This window comes from Saccopteryx leptura, chromosome 3, assembly GCF_036850995.1.
Source record: "Saccopteryx leptura isolate mSacLep1 chromosome 3, mSacLep1_pri_phased_curated, whole genome shotgun sequence".
NCBI lineage: Eukaryota > Metazoa > Chordata > Mammalia > Chiroptera > Emballonuridae > Saccopteryx > Saccopteryx leptura.
In genome coordinates this window covers 136,708,330-136,727,223 of record NC_089505.1, presented here as the reverse complement: position 1 = coordinate 136,727,223, position 18,894 = coordinate 136,708,330, and positions in this window count along the sequence as shown.

Below are 18,894 nucleotides of genomic sequence, written 5' to 3'. Positions count from 1 at the left end.
ACCCTCAGCATTCCAGGTCGGCACTTTATCCGTTGCACCACCACAGGTCAGGCTATATATGGATCTTCTGTTCTACAATCTTGCTAAACTTTTTTTATTAGCTCTGATAGTTTTTTTTGTGGATTCTTTTTTTTTTTTTTTTTTTTTTTTTTTTTTTTTTTTTTTTTTTTCTGAAGCTGGAAACAGGGAGAGACAGTCAGACAGACTCCCGCATGCGCCCGACCGGGATCCACCCGGCACGCCCACCAGGGGCGACGCTCTGCCCACCAGGGGGCGATGCTCTGCCCATCCTGGGCGTCGCCATGTTGCGACCAGAGCCACTCTAGCGCCTGAGGCAGAGGCCACAGAGCCATCCCCAGCGCCCGGGCCATCTTTGCTCCAATGGAGCCTTGGCTGCGGGAGGGGAAGAGAGAGACAGAGAGGAAAGCGCGGCGGAGGGGTGGAGAAGCAAATGGGCGCTTCTCCTGTGTGCCCTGGCCGGGAATCGAACCCGGGTCCTCCGCACGCTAGGCCGACGCTCTACCGCTGAGCCAACCGGCCAGGGCTTTTTTGTGGATTCTTTAAGATTTTTCTATAGGTCAGATCGTGTCATCTGCAAATAGATGATAGTATTATAGCTACTCCCTTTTTTTATTCTGAATACCTTTTTTTTTTCATTTTCTTGACTAATTGTCTTTACTAGAGCCTCTAGTACAATATTGAATAGAAGGTATGAGAAGATCCATTCTGATTTTGTTCCTGATCTTGGGGGAAAGTGTTCAGACTTTCACCATTATATGTGACATTAGTTGTAGGGTTTTGTTTTGTTTTGTTTTTTAGTGAGACAGTGACAGTGAGATGAGAAGCATCAACTCATAGTTGCAGTATTTTTAGTTGTTCATTGATTGCTTCTCCTATGTGCCTTGACCAGGGTGCTCCAGCTGAGCCAGTGACCCCTTGCTCAAGCCAACGACCTTAAGCTCAAGACAGCAACCTTTGAGCTCAACCTAGTGACCATGGGGTCATGTCTACGATCCCATGCTCAAGCCAGCGACCCCACACTAAACCAGCAACCTCAGGATTTTGAACCTGAGTCCTCAGCATCCCAGATAAATGCCCTATCCACTGTTCTACTACCTGGTCAGACACCTGTAAGGTTTTTTGTAGGTGTCCTTTATCAAGTTAAGAAAGTTATCTTCTATTCCTCATTTGTTGAGTATTTTTATCATGAAAAGGTATTAGGTTTTGTCAAATGCTTTTCCTGTACTTATTAAAATGATTATGTGGTTACCAGATTCATTCTTGTGTAACAAAGTATATGGAGAAAAAAAATTAAAAAATGGCTTTCTTAAAAAACACCTTCTCACAGGTAATAGCAAATGTTGGAGAGGCTGTGGAGAAAAAGGAACCCTCATACACTGTTGGTGGGAATGTAAAGTAGTACAACCATTATGGAAGAAAGTATGGTGGTTCCTCAAAAAACTGAAAATAGAACTACCTTATGACCCAGCAATCCCTCTACTGGGTATATATCCCAAAAACTCAGAAACATTGATACGTAAAGACACATGCAGCCCCATGTTTATTGCAGCATTGTTCACAGTGGCCAGGACATGGAAACAACCAAAAAGCCCATCAATAGATGACTGGATAAAGAAGATGTGGCACATATACACTATGGAATACTACTCAGCCATAAGAAATGATGACATCGGAACATTTACAGCAAAATGGTGGGATCTTGATAACATGATACAAAGCGAAATAAGTAAATCAGAAAAAACCAGGAACTGTATTATTCCATACGTAGGTGGGACATAAAAGTGAGACTAAGAGACATTGATAAGAGTGTGGTGGTTACGGGGGGGAGGGGGGGAATGGGAGAGGGAAAGGGGGTGGGGAGGGGCACAAAGAAAATAAGATAGAAGGTGACAGAGGACAATCTGACTTTGGATGGTGGGTATGCAACATAATTGAACAACAAGATAACCTGGACATGTTATCTTTGAATATATGTTTCCTGATTTATTGATGTCACCCCATTAAAAAATAAAATTATTAAAAAAAAAAACAAAAAAAAACAAAAAAACACCTTCTCTTGGTGACACTGTCTTTTCATACAAAATGTAGCATATTTTCAAATATAATAACAGCAATAACAATACAAATGTAGTTCCAAGTGTCTTATTTGTATTCATTTTCTTTTCTAATCCTCAAACATCTATGTGTGGTGAACAAAAATAATACATTAGCTTCATTATACATATTGCATAAGCAGAGTTCTTTTGATCTCATGTCTACAACTATTCTCCAATGGGAAGTTTTAGTCTATTCAGAAGGACTCAAACATACTTTTTGTTTGTTGTTTTATTTTTAAAAGATTTTGAGTTTTATTTTCATTTCAAAAGTAATTTTATTTTAATATAGGCCAACTGAAAGAGAACAACCATTTTAATCCTATCACTTAGAAAAATGACCTTTACCATTTTGATATATAACCAAAATTTTAATTTTTTATATTGATGTGTAAGTATGTGTATATGTATGTGCAGACAGGGTATATATGTAAATAGGATCCTACTGTTCTTCTTTTGTAATATGCTTTTTTCCCCTTTATATCAAGTAATATAATTATCTTTTTATGTCTTTAAATATTCCTCTATGTCATCATTTTTTGTGCTGTGCAGTACTCTACTATTACTGTATAATAGTTTCTTAACCATTCTTTTGCTGTTGGACAGGTTAGATTATTTTCTTTCTTTCTATTATAAAGAACTCTACAACATACTTATACAATTTTTTATAGCATCTTGCATAAATATTTTTGTGTACAACTTGGATTCTTTCCTTAGTAAATTTTTAGAAACTAAATTAGTTGATCCAAGGATAAGAGAATTTCTTAAGTTGTTGGTGTATATCACCAAATTACTGCTAATGGATTATAACAATTCATACTTCTATCAGCAATGCCTGAATTCCTGTATCCTTACTAAACATGGATTTTATAATTTTCTTTAATTTCTGCTAATCTGTTGGATAAACTATTATAACCAGTGTTTTCATCTTCATTCTTTTGACTTCTAAGAAGTTGAACATTTTAATATCTACTTGAATTTTTTTATGTTAATACTTCTTGTGTTAGTGTTTCATTTTTTATGATTTTTACCTATCATATTAATAGCACTGAATTTGAGATGAAGGAGTCCTCTCATGGCTAGCAACATTGAAACTGCCTTTTTCAGTTTTCCTTTCTTCCAATTGTTACAAATTAGAAAATACAGAAAATATAAAGAAAATAATAAAAATTGCCCAAACCTCACCACTCCAAGGTCACCAGTCCTCCAAAAATGAAAAAAAACAACACCATTTCCTGGGGCAAAGGGTACAAGAACTTTGAGAGTTTTGATACATATTGTTAAATTTACCTTCAGATGTTATGTTTCCTTGTGGACCATTAGCAGTTTAGAGAGTGCAGAAAGAAATAGTAAATCAATAGACATAAGAAGCCTAGTTTTAGAGATGATAAGATTTGAGTTTGTTACGAGGGCACATACTTCATTAGGATAAAAGGTCTGGTTGACCCTCAGCAAGACCTTCTGAGCATGGCTTTTAAGGTACCAAGAGGCAGAAAAAGCCCAATAGAGATCAGGTGAACTACCAGCTTTTAGGATACGCCCTCAAAGGCTCCAATGCCCCAAAGGGGTCTCATAGGATTTCATCTGGGTCCTGCTTCAATAGTGAATAGGAAGGTCATTGAGCTAAAGCCTGTCAAGCTTACATGCCTTTGCTGTGAGCACAGTGGAAGCAAGGGACACTGGAAGTTAGACTTCCCCCTCGCTCCTCTAAGGGAGGGTTCAGTCTCTTCCAGCCCTGCTCCAGCCAACTATGACCTAACCTTGCCCAGAATGCTGTGATCTGCCACTGAAGGCTGAAGGTGCCCAGGGCCGTCGGCCCCATCTACGAAACTGTGGACAAGCCTAGGGTATTTCTTCCAAGAAGCAGGTAAACTGATCTCACTTGCACAAGGGCCACTTAACTATGTCTGGCCTAAATAGTCAGGTTTTTTATTCTTCCCTCGAAGATCTCTGTTGTGAGTGTTGACAGTCCTATTTTCTGCTGCTTTGTTTAATATACAGTGTTTCCTTTTTTCCTCCTACCTCAATGCCCCACTCATATTTTAGGCTGTGACCTACTCCTAATTTAGAGCTCTCTTTCCCCCTTTTGCCAACTTCTATTATGAATTTACCTTTGCCACTCAGCTTAGTGTATCCCAAGGTTCTCTTTACCACACCACAGTCGCAGAGCTCCAGGGAAAAGCAACCTGGTCTCATCTCTCCAGGCAGAGGAGAACAGAAGATCCATCTCCACACATGCTGCAGATGTCTTTTCCAGTCTACCTGAATCATTACCAGCTAGAAACAGCGGTCATTGGGACTTGGACGTGAGCTGCAAAGTATAGAATTGTGAAAACAATCCCAGTGCCATGCGGACTTTTCCTGTGTGGACTTTTCCTGGACTCCTGCTCCTTGTGACAGCTCCTAACAGACTGAACTGGGGTTGGGTTGCATTTGCAGGGATTTGGAATGGTGTGGGTGCCAACTTGGACTTGGTGAACATGTTAAGGACACTACTCTTTTATGGATTCTTGCTGTATTGGCCAAGAGTTTGCTTAAAGGCCTAATCACTGTAAAAAAAAAATAGAAGACAGGATAAAGAAGATGTGGCACATATACACTATGGTATACTACTCAGCCATAAGAAATGATGACATTGGATCATTTACAACAAAATGGTGGGATATCTTGATAACATTATACGGAGTGAAATAAGTAAATCAGAAAAAAACAAGAACTGCATGATTCCATACATTGGTGGGACATAAAATTGAGACCAAGAGACATGGACAAGAGTGTGGTGGTAATGGGGGAGAGGGGGGGAGGGAAGGAGGGAGAGGGGGAGGGGGAGGGGCCAAAGAAAACTAGATAGAAGGTGATGGAGAACAATCTGACTTTGGGTGATGGGTATGCAACATAATTGAATGACGAGATAACCTGGACATGTTTTCTTTGAATATATGTACCCTGATTTATTGATGTCACCCCATTAAAATTAATAAAAATTAAAAAAAAAAGGTCTAGTTGACAAAGAGGGTCATTTCAAGACTTTTATAGGCCTTCCCAGTGTTTTTCAACTGCCAGTCTGTGGACTGGTACCAGTCTGTAAGAAATTTTGTGCTGGTCTGCAAAAGAGTAACTACCCTGATGTTGTATGAACACTGCCTTAGATGTTCTTACTTTTGAATACTCTACCCATGTCATACCAAATACAGCGCAATGCACTCACATCCAAAATCACGAGTAGGGTTTTTTTGCCATACAAAATTTGAAATGATTTTTATAATGTAAGTTTGCCAAGAATTACTTATATTTTGTGATTTCAACTTTTATATAATCATTGACTTGTTATACTAAACCCACTGATATAATATTACATTTTCTAAACATTTAATTAAACAAGCACTAGTTTTTATTTTGCAAGGTTCTTTTTCTCCTCAAAAATTGTACATTCACACACAGTTTTAAGAAAGAACACAGGGGGATATCTTATACACCATGTCATTTTCCCCAATAGTAATATTTTGCAAAACTGCAGTATGGTATCACAGCCAGGATATTGACATTGATACCACCCACTGTCTTATTCAGATTTCTCGTTTTACTTGTTCTCATTCATGTGTGTGTGTATTAAGTCCTAAACAATTTAATTACATGTGTACATTTCAACAGTTTAAAAATACTAAATTGTTCCAATATCACAAAGATCCCTCATGTTACCTTTTTGCAATTTTCTTTTCATAGTTTAGGGAGAGCAAATTTTTTAGACTTCAAATAGTTTTCATAAAGAGCCATAGTGACCTAAGCATGGTAATCTAATGCCAACTGGGTAGAATGCCCTCTATTAAGGTAGGGTTGGTAGTCATTTGCATATGGGTAGAAGTGATGTGAGCAGATAACAAGGAATCAATTTTGTAAACTTAGAGACAACATACTACTCTTGTAAAGGGTCCTAAACCAAGAACTGAACTTCCTTATTCAAAAATCTCAGCATCAGTATTTCTTAATAGTCTGACTTTGCACCAGTCATGTAAGCTCCCTAAAGTGCCAGTTTCCTCAATTGAGAAAAACTGATAGTCATACTTAGCAGAAGGTGGTCGAGACTTTGAATAAGGAAATCTGCTTAGAGCAGCAGTTTTCAACTTTTTTCATCTCATGGCACACATAAACTAATTACCGAAAGGTTGCGGCACACCAAAAAATACATTTTTTTGCCGATCTGACCAAAAAGTAGGTATAATTTTGATTGATTTGCAAAAAAAATTATAATAATATAATAATATTACATATTCTTTTTGTTCCCAAGTGACTTTTAAAACAATCAGGTACCTCTACTTATATATAAAGATTCCTGGCCCCAAGAATTAACCAATCAGACTCAATCTTATAATGTGACCTAACTATTTATGGTTCGAAACAGGGCATCCACATCAGACAGCAATTGTGTTGGCCGTTGTCATTTCTTTATTTGACAATCTAAGGAAAAAGAGGTCAGTGTCCCTGACTTAATAGTGAGGACTGCATGTTTTAAAAAATCCTTGCGGCACACCGGTTGAAAATCACTGGCTTAGATCTAAGACGCACACAGAGTAGTTGCTCAGTGTGTTAGATGATATTTGTGTGACAGCAGCTTAGAGAAGGAGGTTGGGATAGAGGGACGCAGACGTGTCACAGGAATGATTCAACAGGTCTGATAAAAATCAAGAACCAGGGCAGGAGATTTCTCTGCAAAGTTGTAAAGAAAAAAATTGGAAGGGATCTGACAGCCCCAGAGGACACTGCTAGCTCCACATAGGCACCACCCTGCGCGTGAGAGGAACTGGCACTAGGACAAAGAGCACATTACAGACGTGCCTAGACGCTATTAAATCTCTGGGAGCCGGAGCACATCATTTTGTACCCTGTGAGAGCTGCTCGGGGTAAAGAAGGGGGTCCCTGCTGAGGCCCGTATTAATGCTGCAGCAGGAACTGTTCCGAGGAATCCCTCAATAAAACTGAAAATGGATGGGGCCATAGCCAGAGCTCATTTTGCAGAGATGACAGGATCAGTGGAGTTTTAGGATTGCCAACAGGTTCTGAGTGAAATGCTGAAGTCTATTGAAACCTGATTAACAGCTACTCCGGGGGCTGAAATAAGCCACCTGACTGACTGGTGGAGAAAAATCCCTTCCTACACCAGCCTAGTGCTCTATATCATATGGGGCCTTGGACAAGCTGAAAAATGAGTTAACAACTTTGAACCTGCTGTAAAACTCTTATCGGAAATTTTGTGGAGCACCTTGCAAGGTGAATTTGCACAGCACTTTGTAGGTAATTTGACTGGTATAGTTTTATTTAATTTAATGAGTATTTATTAGCTACTTAGAAGACCAGCATTCAAGGCCTGGCTGTGCCACCAATCATCAGTGCTTCCTGCACAGGGCCCACTGTCCCCGTCAGCCTCAGTTTCCTCAGTTGGGAAACAGTAGGATTGCACTAGGTGACCACTGGAGCTCCTTAGGCTCTGAGAGTGCAGTCACTTTGTCAGGGCCATCCTTGGTAGTGTGGTTGACACCAAGAACATCTCAGAGGACATCTTCAATCTCTGCAGATTCATATATATACATATATATATATACTTATATATATATATACACACACACACATATATATACACACACATAAAAATTAAGAAACATCTAAATAGGACAATGGAAATTGTATGTTTCAATCATTTTACTGGCAAATTAATGTGTCGGATACCCAAGGTACAACTATTTGTTGAACTTTTTTTGTAGGTAATGTTAAAGTCTAAATCAAGGCTTTTCATAAATGTGAGACCTGAGGAAAATATGACAGCATGGGATCTGTAAAACGGCACTGTGAGATTTATGGGAGAATGATAAGACACGACCCCCTACTCTCAAGTGGTTTTCTGACTCACTGGGAAGACAAAATACATACACCAGGGACAGAGAGCGATATAAGGCATGAGTTCATTTAATGTCAGATGAGCATCCAGGCAACAAGGACTAGAGCCGCTGCCTTACGGGAAAGTCAAGCTGGACCCGTGAAATCTGTGACTGCTGTTCCCGGGGGAGGGCTTGACCTGGGCACTAAGGAGTGGTCGTTTTTACTATTCTTTAAATTGTAAACTTCTTTTTTTTCTTTTTTCTTTTCTTTAGATTTTTAAAAATTTATTCATTTTATAGAGAAGAGAGAGAGAAGGGGGAGGAGCAGGAAGCATCAACTCCCACATGTGCCTTGACCAGGCAAGCCCAGGGTTTCGAACCAGGAACCTCAGCGTTCCAGGTCGATGCTTGATCCACTGCACCACCACAGGTCAGGCTCTTTTTTCTTTTTTCTTGAATTTATTGAGGTGACATTGGTTAATAAAATTATATAGGTTTCTGGTGTAAAATTCTATAGTACATCGTATGTATATTATATTATGCTCAACCCCCAAAGTCAAGTCTCCGTCCATCACCATGTATTCCCTCCACCTCTCCTACCTCCCCACTCTCCCTTCCCCCGGTGATCACCATGCTGCTGTCTGTCTATGAGGTTTTCTTGTTTGTTTTTAGTTTAGTTTTGTTTTTGTTTTTTTGCTCAGTCCCTTCACCTTTTTCACCCAGCCTCACATCCACCCTCTCCACTGACAGCTGTCAGTCTGTTCTCTGTGAGTCTGTTTGTATTTCATCTACTAGCTTATTTTGTTCATTCGATTCTACATATGAGTGAAATCATATGGTTATTTGTCTTTCTCTGACTGGCGTATATCACTTAGCATAACGCTCTCCAGGTCCGTCCATGGTGTCTCAAAAGGTAAGACTTTCTTCTTCTTCTTTTTTTTTTTTTTCTGAAGCCAGAAACGGGGAGAGGCAGTCAGACAGACTCCCGCATGCGCCCGACCAGGATCCACCCGGCACGCCCACCAGGGGCGACGCTCTGCCCACCAGGGGGCGATGCTCTGCCCCTCTGGGGGGTCGCTCTGCCGCGACCAGAGCCACTCTAGCACCTGGGGCAGAGGCCAAGGAGCCATCCCAAGCGCCCGGGCCATCTTTGCTCCAATGGAGCCTTGGCTGCAGGAGGGGAAGAGAGAGACAGAGAGGAAGGAGGGGGGGTGGAGAAGCAAATGGGTGCTTCTCTTATGTGCCCTGGCCAGGAATCGAACCCGGGTCCCCGCACGCCAGGCCAACGCTCTACCGCTGAGCCAACTGGCCAGGGCCAAGACTTTCTTCTTTTTAAAGGCTGATTAGTATTTCATTGTATAAATGTACCAAAGTTTTTTTTATTTAGAATATTACATTTAATTGGGTGATATTGATCAATAAAAGTATACAGGTTTCAGGTAAATTTTTCTATAGCATTTGAACTGTTGACTGTGTTGTGTGCCCATCGCATTTTTAATCCATTCATCTACTGATGGGTACTTGGGCTGTTTCCAATCTTGGCTATTGTAAATAATGCTTCAGTGAACATAGGCGTGCATGTATTTTTCAAATTAGTGTTTTAGACTTCTTCAGATATATTTCCAGAAGTAGAATCGCTGGGTCATGAGGCAGTTCCTTTTTAAATTTTTGGAGGGGAGAAGATTCCTAAGAAGACAGGGAAATAATCTGTGTTCTCCTGTTTCTCCTCACCATACACAGCTCTTGAAATATTTTTCCAACTGACATTTCAAACAGTTCTTTCCAAAATTTAAGCTGTGACTTCCTGTTTCACATAAAAAAGAAGGCAGTGTGGTACAGTAGGAAGTGCGCTAGGAATAGAGGCAGATCTGGGTGTGAATCCTGGCTCCGTCATTTACTGGCAGCGTGATCTTAAACAAATGTCATCACCTCTCTAAATCTCAGTTTCATCAACCAGAGCATTTCAATGTTAGCATAATGGACACGTGGGGAAGATATTTGTTTGAAGGGGGGCTGTGCTGTGCATTGTAGGATGTTTAGCAACATCGCTAGTCCATGCTCATTAGAGATTAATACCACTTACCCCTTCTTCTCCTCAGTTGTGACTATCAAAAATGTCTCCAGATATTGGCACATGTATTCTGGGAAGCAAAACTCACCTGGCTGAGAGAAACATTGTCTAGAGTCTAAGTGCTGTCTTCTTCATAGAGTTGGTAGGAGCATTAAACAAAATGACAGTGACTATTCAAAACCCCAAAACCATTGAATACACATACCCACACCTCCCTCCAACCCTGTCCCTTGTTCTCACTGTCCCGATGTCAGGTTTGGCAGGAGCCGCTCTGAGCCCTGATCAGTCGTGCATGGGCCGTTATTATCCACTTGTTCACCTGTTGGTCTTGGTTTGTTTTATGGAGGTTTCCAGGATGGTGGGAAAATAGAAAGACCATGGGTCCTGAAGTCAGTCAGACCTGGGTGGGGACTGTCAGGGCCATCATTTCCCAGCCATATGGATGTTTTCTTTACCCAATTTCTTAGGCCTCAGTTTCCTTGTAGTGAGGCATGAGAATTGTATGGCGTAGCCTGCGCTCTGCAGTCGGTATATCGTAGGCTTTTCACTTTGCTCATCTTCTCAACTGTACTGATAACTCTTTGAGGAAAAAATGATATACATATTTCCTACCTTGGTGCAACTCCCAGATTGGGAACTCAATGAATCTGGTTCAGAGAAGAGAAAACCAAGAACAAGAGGTGAAGCAACTCCTGGAAGTGTGTCAGCGGGCCGAGGGTGTCCTCCTTTCGCACGGGACAAGTTGTGTAGTAAGTTGTGCAGACTCAGGCAGCCCGAGTGCCTCTCCTGTTCTCAACACTGCCGTCTCTGTGATCTCAGTCAAGTTAATTCCTCTGGGGCTCTGTTTTCCTCCATTGTAGAGTGGGAACAATAATGGTATCTTGTATTCATTTCCTAGGGCTACTGTCACAAAGTATCACAAACTGAGTGGCTTCAACAAAAGAAATTACTGTCTCACAGTTCTGGAAGCTAGAAGTACAAGATCAAAGTCTGAGCGAGGTTGGTTTCTTCTGACGGCTGAGAGAGTGAATCTGTTCCATGCTTCTCTCCTAACTTCCGGTGGTTTGCTTTGGCATTCCTGGGCTTGTAGATGGATCATCCCAGTCTCCGCCTTTGTCTTCACATGGCCCTCTCCCTGTGTGCTCATGCTTATGTCCAAATTCCCCTTTTCATAAGGACACAGTCATACTGCAGTAGGTACCTGCCCCACCAGTACCTCATCTTAACAGGACAATTACATCTGCAACAACCCTATTCCCAAATAAAGCCACATTCTGAGGTACTGGTTAGGACTTCAACAAATGAATTTTAAAGAGAACACAATTCAATCCATAACACCACAAGGTTATACTGAATATTAACCATAAAATGCTACACCTAAAATACACCAAGGTGTCTGGCCTATTTTAAATACTCAACACATGTTAACTATTGTTATTATTAATGTTATTCATCAAAATCATAATGGGTGACTTCTGTGTGCCAAGCAGTGTGCTTTGTGGTAGGGTTACAAGGACAAAACAGGTAAGGTCCCTGACTCAAAGGATGCCCAGTCTAATGTGAGGGTCTTTGTAGCTACATCAGTTTCCCATGTGCTAAGCCATCTGTACATTTAATGGTATCTGGGATCAAAATAAATAGCTTGAATGCCATCAAAGAGTAAAGAAAGTTCTTTGTTCAGAAGAAAAAAGTTTTTCCTTTTTTTCTAGCTTTTTTTATCTTTTGGGGAAAAAGATTTCCAAGTGCCATGGTCAAACACTACTCTGATTTCTTGTGCAAAGTTTAAGGTAACCTTTACCCTTCCTAATATATCATTTTGATGAAGCCAAAATTTTCTGAGATTCTCAAGACTGGCAGAAAAATAACTCCAGAAACTGGTCCCAAATTGGTAACTGAAGATAAGTTGGAGGGCAGTTCCTTCCTCAAGTGTTGCCGTATATCTTACTTCATTGCGTGTTGATAGTATATTAAAATTGAAATAAAAATAAAATATTATCTGTGCCATTAAACCTGATCAATTCTCACTCCACTAATCTCTAGACCTTGATTCTCGGTAAAAGATGGACCATCTTAACACACTCCTGGCAAAGATGTACAACGGGTGAGAGTTCTGAGAGGTGAAACCTTCATTTTTTTTTTGAAAAAAGAAATCCTGTCATCATTTAATATTTATGAAGCATGCACACTGTGTGAAGCCTGCATGACAAGGTGTCCTTTGCTGCCGGAGAAGACATTGGTGACAGGGGAGGCATTAAATAAACTGGGGACTACAGTGGGATAGTTTTCAGGAGGTGGCTCAGGCAGGACATGGGTAACGGGTGCCATTCACACACCCAAAAGGTCGATCCCCGGGAAGCATGGTCGCCAGCCACAGACTTCCTGCTTCCGCTGACCATCAGACCGGGCACCTAGCACCAGAGCCACTCATTGGAGAATCCAAAGGTGAGTGGAGACGCCAATGGGGGGAGAGAGACGGGACCCAAGAGCAAAGCTGGGTGGGGCAGAGCAGGATGTCACCCCTAGATTTTGTAGGGTGTGCCATGTGGCGTGAGAGGCAGTGATTCAGCTAATGCCCTGCTCACCAAGCTGGCCCCAGGGGACACCTCCTGCTCCTGCTCCTGCTCAGATGAAAAGGGCACCGTTTCCAAATTCCCAGAAATCACCTCAGGGGCTGGTGGTGCCGGGGGTAGAGGAGTAAGCTGTGACCTGGAGATAGAAAACTCAGACATATTCTAGTTTTAATTCTACCGCTCCTTTGTATCATAACTTGCAAGTCCTGTCATTTCTCTGAACCTCGGTTTCCTTCACTGAGAAATGGGGATCAGAAAGTCTGCCCTGCCTGCGTCACGGGGTTGAGCTGAAAGTCAGCATTTAAAATCTGATGAACAGAAAACCTCTGTGCATTTCCAAGGCATTTATTATCTTAATCTCACTGTTGCCTCATCACGACACCTGTTCCTAATGAGGGATGAAGGGGCCAGGGTTCTGATTTCTCTTTTCTAGCGTCTCCTCAGGCACTGCTGTGCCTGTGCTCCCCTCTCCGCCCCCATGTCCTGCCTCCTGCCCTGCTCATCTGGACCCTGGCTAGCACCATGGATTGGACAATGACTTCACTCAGAGGCTCACTATGCATCTTAATGGGCAACATACCCCCCATTTTAGAAATTTAACTATGTACTGCTCATGGATTAGTTTAGCACTTTGTGCTGGAAACCCAAGTACCTGAGCAAGGATGGGAGAAGCAGTTCCAGCCACACAGGGCTGGACATCCAGGGTCTAGGTGCACATGTCTGCTAGGAGTGCAGACCTTCCGTGCACAGGGAGCTCCTGCTGACGTGTGGTTCACTGTAGATGACTCTGATGATTATTGTGGTCAGTAGTAGGAGGCACAGAGGAGAGCCAGAGGATTGGGCTGGGGATAGATGAGAAGTTCCCCAGCCAGAGAAGACAGGCAAGCACTTCCCACTCAGAAGCAGCAGTGTGTGCAGAGATGGAAAGGGATGCAGTATGTTCCCACAATGCTGCAAGGTTCCTTGTGAGAAGGTGGATAGTAAGTCTGAGGGGTGCTGGAAGATGAGGCTGAGAGCTTGCAGCCAGCCTGGCGGGGCCTGGACTTCTGTGCTTAGGAGCCTGAACTCAGTTCTTCAAGGGCTGAGGAACCATTTCAGGTTTCTTCCAGCAGAAAAAAAGACGATCAGAGTTTTGTTTTCAAAAGTGGCAGTGGGGAGGGTAAAATCAGGTGGGAGGCGAGGGGAGAACTGGAAATAGAGACAGGAGGCTGTTACAAGAGTTCAGTTAAGAGATGCTAAGAGCCCAAGTCACTTCACAGCAAGGGGTTGGTCAGGAGGTAAGTGAGGTGTTTCCGCCCACAAGTGAAGTGATCTAGAGCCGGGGTAGTCAACCTTTTTATACCTACCACCCACTTTTGTATCTCTGTTAGTAGTAAAATTTTCTAACTGCCCACTGGTTCCACAGTAATGGTGATTTATAAAGTAGGGAAGTAACTTTACTTTATAAAATTTATAAAGCAGAGTTACAGCAAGTTAAAGCACATATTAATAATTACTTACCAGGTACTTTATGTCAGATTTTTTCTAAGTTGGCAGAATAAATATTTACAAAACAACTTACTATAGTTAAATCCATCTTTTTATTTATACTTTGGTCGCTCTGCTACCGCCCACCATGAGAGCTGTAACGCCCACTAGTGGGCGGTAGGGACCAGGTTGACTACCACTGATCTAGAGGAATGATTAAGAACATGGCTCCAAGGCCAGGCCACCTGGGGTTTAATCTTGACTTCAGTCACTAGCCTTGCTGTCTTGGGCAAATAACTTACCTTCTCTGTGCCTTAGTTTCTTCTCCACCTCATATGGTTGGTACTCCAACCATATCAATAGTGGTACTCCTCCTCATATGGTTGGTGAAAGCTTTCAGAACTGCTTTTGGCACAGACTCGAGTACTTTGAAAATATTAGCTCTTATGAGACAATTTTTACAGGATTTGGTACCCGGTTAGAAGTGGGGAAAGAGAGCTTCCTAGTGCTCCTCCTCTCCCCTTTCTTCCCCCACAACTACCTCTTTCTCTGCCCTTTCCTCCCCCTTCAGTTACTGGGCAAACGCAGGCTACTGTACAGGTCAGGGGTAAGTTCTGGAGTCAAATTCACATGCTCTCTAATCAACCTTGGGCAAGTTCCTCGGTTTCCTTGTGTTAGTCTCCGCATCTGTAAAATGAGGATACTACTAACACCTGGATTGTTTGAGGATTCAATGAGATGATTCGGGTAGTCACCAGCAAAGTGGAAGCTAGGAGAGGAGAAGCAGTGCTGGATGACAAAGGAAGGAACAGTTGCTGTAGGATATGGAGAAGGCCGCTGGAACTAGGGAGGGAGCTCAGTTGAGATGGAGCAGGAGGTAGCCCCTGGATCAGGGAGCCTGCAGCAAGTCTGATCCACCCCTCCCTTGAGATTGACTAAGATACATTTCAGAGGAAGAGAATTACCAGAGAAAGGAAGGTTAGGAAGTTGCTTTATGCTGGCATATCTGGTTCAACATATAAATCAAGCTATTTATACTTCTGTCAAAATATAAATCATAGTTGGATTAAAATGCAAATTTTAAATGTTTTGGTGAAAATTCATTTGTAATGTTACATACTTTCCTGTGGCTTGACATTTACATTTATTCACTTATTCTTTTAACATATATTTATTGAGGGCTTAATATCAAGTTCTATGCCAGGTCTCTGAGGGACACAAGTGTAAAGTAGATAAAGCTTCTGCCTTCCAAGAGCCTACTTCTAATTTTCATGCATATATTTAAATTTCAGGGTACTTATTAGACTATCTCCTTAAATTAAACTTCTAGAGTGGGATTCCTTCCCAAGAAAGGATAATACTTTAAAAGTTTTGTTGTAGATTGACAAATAGAAAGGAAGATTTTAATTTTTTTAATTATGTAAAACATTCAGAAAACTATAGATAATTCCCATGGGTCTACCACTTAGACTAAACAAATCTTAACAAGTAGCCATATTTTCTTGAGATTTTTATAAGGTAAAAAATACTGAAACAACAAAAACTTTTTGTAAACCTATATACAAACTATATATTTTTTCTTCTTTTTTTATTAAGTGAAAGGTAGGGAGGCAGAGAGGCATAAAGACAGACTCCTGTATGTGCCCTGACTGGGGGATCCACCTGGAAAGCCTTCTACAGGGTGATGCTCTACCCATCTGGGGCCACTGCTCTGTTGCTGGGCAACCAAGTTATTTCAGTGCCTGAGGTGAGGCCATGGAGCCATCCTCTGTGCCCAGGGCCAAATTGCTCGAACCATTCAAGCCATGGCTGCGGAAGGGGAGAAGAGAGAGAGAGAAAGAAGGAGGAGGGGGAGGAATAGAGAAGCAGATGGTCGCTTCTCCTGTGTGCCCTGACTGGAATTGAACCCAGGACTTCCACACACCGGACCAATGCTCTACCACTGAACCAAAAGGCCAGGGTCAAACTATATTTTTTTCAAAGAGAATTTTAAATTGTTCCATTGTTTTCTTCTCCTAACAGAAGGACCTCACAACTTTTATAACCCATTGAACTGCTCCCCATTTTCTTTATTATTTATTATTATGTAGAAATCCTGTTTCACTTTTATATGCTATTTTAGGCTTCTGAAAAGTTAATTAGTTAAATTTTTAATTTGCCTGCTCACCATTGTTTCTTGCTTCCCATTCCTTTAAAGATTTCATTTTCAGTGGATCTATTCAGGGGTCCCCAAACTTTTTACACAGGGGCCAGTTCACTGTCCCTCAGACTATTGGAGGGCTGCCACATACAGTGCTCCTCTCACTGACCACCAATAAAAGAGGTGCCCCTTCCGGAAGTGCAGCGGGGCCGGATAAATGGCCTCAGGGGGCCGCATGCGGCCCATGGGCCGTAGTTTAGGGACGCCTGAATATAGATGGTAAACTTTCTTAGAATTTTATGACCAAATATCTATTTTATACTCATTTTTTGAATGATAATTTAGCTGGCTATAAGATCTAGATTCAACTTTTTGTTCTCTCTTCAACACTTAGAAGTTATCCCATTGTGCTGTCATACAGAAAGCTGCTTTCAGAGTAGCTGTTACTGTTTGGAAGGTGATCAGTCTCTTCTATTCATAAGTTTTATATTTATTTTTTAAAAAGAAACTTTTTTGGTCCTGTAATTTTTTTTGATGAATCTAGATGTAATATTTCAAACTTTTAATCCAATTGAGCAAGTCACGAACTATCAAGTTTCATTTTGTTATTTGCAAACATTATGAATACACATCATAGATTTGCTTGAGAATTAAATGAGATAATGGATCTGAAATTCTTTGTAAGCTTTGGGAAAATGTGCCAAATTGGGAATTTAGGGCCATTTGGGAGGAACATTATTAATATTTGAGGAAGGTACTTCAGAAAGGACAATCAGGTATTTTTCACCAATGTGCAATTTATTGCTTAAATAAGTTATTAATTAGATTTGGAGTCATGTGATATGGACCAGTCGCTCGCTGTGAGTCTGATCCACTCTGGCAGTTTTGGGGTCTAATCTCTCTACCAAGCCCCATGTCATGTTCTAGGCACGCCAGAAACAGCCTCTGTCCTGGTTGAGATATTTCCTTCAGATTTCACGCTCTCTTTTTTCAGCCATACCCTCATCTTCCCCCTAAGTGATGAACTGGAGTCTCTTCTGGTAAATATCCCTCCACTCAACCCAGCCCTAAGACCTCCTCTCTCAGCTCTGCCTAGTTCTCTTGGGGGAACTGAGCATTAATGGAAAAAATGTGGTAGTAATTTAGAGAGGAAAAATAGAGAGACATTAATGAACTGCTAAAAGTTGTGAGCTGATTCAAAAGATGAAAATTCAGGATGGCAACCAAATGCATACTCCTCCCATCCTTCCCCACAGCCCTCCCCCAGAACATCGTTGACAAATCAAGCTTTCAGCTAACACAGCCACAGCTGACTTCCTAAAGGAGCATATCAAATTACACAAAAGGTCAGTAAATGTAAAATACTATCCTGACTATTACAGGATCGTTTTTAATCTTCTTCATCACCTAAAACATTGAATATATATATATTTAAATAAAGTACAGTACCTAATGAGAATTTTTAGATTATACTTTTAAAGTCGGGACTTTTTTTTTTTTATCCTAAATACTTGACACTTGGTTGGAAATTCCATCCAATTACCCAAAACATTTAGGGAATAAACATTCATCCGCATTTTTTTGTGAACAGACAGCATTAGGAGCGAGGGGGAAAAATCAAACAAAAATGTGAAAGTGTTTGTAAAGTTGTGCTGACAAAAAAGGAAAAAGAAAGAAAGAATGTGCAGGATGATTTTTTTTTCCCCATTTCTGCTCAACTTCCTCATCTCATCTTTTCTAAGTTGTCACTCCAGGTCAAGTCAGACACGGGTTCTCTAATCTACAACTACTGAAGGCACTTAACTAGAAGTGACCCTCATGGCCCGATGTGCCAAGTCCGGGACACGTGATGGGATGAAAGATGTAGGTTTTTATTACTTATTTTTGAAAAGCCGAGAGAGAAAAAACATTTAAGGAAGGATCGGGTATACTTTTGAGAAATGTAAAGTCCAATTTGGTTAGGCCACAGAACCAAAGACGACATGAGCCTGATGAGGAAGTCCTCCAAAACGGAAGGGTCTGCCTGTCAGCTCAGCCACCTGGCTGCCGCTGCTCTCAGCACACATAAATATTTGAGCAAGGGAAATGAATGGCCCATTCTGCCTTCTGGGGATGGCCGTCTTCCTCCCTGTCTGATCGCACTGGCATGGGGTGGGGATTGGGAAACAGTCTGCTGCCGGCCCTGGCCGGATGATGGAGTGCCATGAGGCTTAGATAACCCACGGCTGCTCCCCAGTAAACACCACCCTCTCTCTCCTCCGTTCTCCTAATTCTCCCCTCCTCTTTAGTCTGTTCTTCTTTTCTCTGATTTTCCTCCCTTTCGTTGTCGACTCATCCCTCACTCTTTCCCTTCCCCTGGGTTACCCCTGTTTCTTTCCTTACTCTGACAGCTTCACAGATCTCACTAAGGCTGTTCTCGGTGTCGGGATGTCAAGCTTGAACAGGGCAAGCAGGGTTCCTCTTCTCGGAATTTTAAGTCTCTAGAAGCAATGGTCTCTAGAAGAGGTGCCTCCACGTAATCCCCATGTTAGAACCACAATTCTGTGAGGGAAGGGGTCTAGTCTCTTCGTTCATCACTGTGTCCCCACCTCCTAGAACAGTGCCTGACACATAGCAGGCCATCAGCCCAAATTTGTACGATGAAGGAAGAAAGGAGAGGGTT